The sequence below is a fragment of the Loxodonta africana genome, chromosome 18 (genome assembly GCF_030014295.1).
Source record: "Loxodonta africana isolate mLoxAfr1 chromosome 18, mLoxAfr1.hap2, whole genome shotgun sequence".
Classification (NCBI taxonomy): Eukaryota; Metazoa; Chordata; class Mammalia; order Proboscidea; family Elephantidae; genus Loxodonta; species Loxodonta africana.
Window position 1 is genome coordinate 3,535,122 of NC_087359.1, and position 2,330 is coordinate 3,537,451.

General features: G+C 41.4%; 1 pseudogene; it reads right to left on the reverse strand.

The window, feature by feature from the left end:
• Positions 1-295: 295 nt before the first annotated feature.
• LOC100655587 (twisted gastrulation protein homolog 1-like) lies at positions 296-915 on the reverse strand (annotated as a pseudogene).
• Between the last annotated feature and the right edge of the window lie 1,415 nt (positions 916-2,330).

Sequence of the window (2,330 nt, forward strand, 5' to 3'; positions counted from 1 at the left end):
TTTGGAACACGAGAAAAAAATGGCATCAGTCCTCATGTTTGAAGCTCAGATCTTTGAAGGAATTCTCTTTCTGCTTGTTCCTTATATGACCAAATTTGTACAGAGATTCAAAGATCAAAGAAAAGACTTTATTGCTAGTGGGCAATAAGGTTAATAAGAGCAGCTACAATCATATAATTTAACAAATTACTAAATTTGTTGTATTTTAAAAGTAATGCATTCCAATTTTTCTTTATCTTCTTCTTCACCTCACAGAATGCTTTTCTTTTGGACAAAATTGCTTTGCTTCCCTTCTTTAAGGCATGCAGTTCATGCTCGTGACAGTCTTACACCGTAGTCTCTGCCCCTGGGCCCGCTGCGCTGTCAGCAGGCTTTGTGCAACCAGCGGTACTCAGACACTGCCATGGGCTCAGAATACCTTGCATTGATGTATGGACATACAGTTATGAAAGCAGACCACAGTGCACGTGTGTTCTTTGTTGCTGGGATAAGGTACATGAACATCATTGCTGGGAACAGACACATTTTGGTGGTTTGGCCAGTTCACAGTTTCTAAAAAGGAAACCAGATTTTTATGACATGTAAGTTCTTCTGCCACAGGGAATTTGGATGTCTCCTGTGAGTGCCCGGAAGGGAGAAGGGATCGGCTCATGCAGCTCCTCCACTGCGCTCTTTGAAGGTGGAGGAGTGTCACTGTAATTTGGAGGATTACACATGCCAACACAATCAGGGACTCCTCCCGAAGAGCACCTAGACAGAGTGCACGCAGGAACAATTTCCTTCTCCAGACCAGCCCTGACAAAGCTCTTGAATGAGGCATCTGCTCGCATTGCTAGTACAGAGCGATTTGTTACAACTCAGTGACACAGGGATCCACTTCAGGATGGCTCGCACTCGGTCGGCCCACTTCGTCATTTCTTCCTTTCACTTTAGCTCCTTTATGTTCAAGAGCAACTTTCAGAGTCTCTTCTAACATCCATTTTGCTCTTTTAATTCTTTCCTGTCTTTTTAATGACCTCTTGCTTTCTTCAGGAAACACTGGTGTCGTAGTGATTAAGAGCTGAGGCTGCTTACCAAAAGGTTAGCAGTGCAAATCCACCATGCACTCCTTGGAAACCCTATGAGGCAGATCTACTCTGTCCTATAGGGTCCCTATGAGTCGAAATCGACTCAATAGCAACGGTTTTTTTTTTTGGTTTTGCTTTCTTCTTGTATGATGTCCTCGATGTCATTCCACAACTCGTCTGGTCTTCAGTCATTAGTGTTCAGTGGGTCAAATCTATTATTGAGATGGGCTCTAAATTCAAGTGGGATATACTCGAGGTCGTACTTTGGCTGTCATGGACTTGTTCTAATTTTCCTCAGTTTCAGCTTGAACTTGCATATAAGCAACAGATGATCTGTTCCACAGTCAGCCCCCGGCCTCGTTCTGAATGAAGATATTGAGGTTTTCCATCATCTCTTTCCAGAGATGTAATTGCTTTGTTTCCTGTGTATTCCTTCTAGTGAAGTCCACGTGTATAGCCGTTGTTTACATTGTTGAAAAAATGTATTTGCAATGAAGAAGTTGTTGGTCTTGCAAAATCCTATCATGTGATCTCCGGCATTGTTTCTATTACCAAGACCATATTTTTTCCAACTACCAATCCTTCTTCTTTGTTTCCAACTTTTGCATTCCAATCACCAGTAATTATCCGTGCATTCTGATTGCATGTTCAATCAGTTTCAGATTGTAGAAGTTGGTAAAAATCTTGAATTTCTTCATCTTTAGCTTAGTGGTTGGTGAGTAAATTTGAATAATAGTTGTATTAACTGGCCTTCCTTGTAGGCCTATCACTGACGGCACTTCAGGATAGATCTTGAAATGCTGTTTTTGACAATGAATGCAACACCATTCCTCTTCAAGTTGTCATTCCTGGCATAGTAGACCATATAATTGTCCAATTAAAAATGACCAGTACCAGTCCATTTCAGCTTACTAATGCCTAGGATACTGATCTTTATGCGTTCTATTTCATTTTTGGCGATTTCCAATTTTCCTAGATTTATACTTCATACATTCCAGGTTCCAATTATTAATGGATATTTGCAGCTGTTTCTTCTCATTTTGAGCCGCTCCACTTCAGCAAATGAAGGTCCCAAAAGCTTGACTCCAACCACGTCATTAAGGTCGACTCTATTTCAAGTTGGCTGCTTTTCCCCGGTGGTATCTTTGGTGCCTTCCAACCTGAAGAGCTCATCTTCCGGCATTATATCAGACAGTGTTATGCTGCTATTCATAAGGTTTTCACTGGCTAATTCTTTTCAGAAGTAGACTGCTGGGTCCCTCT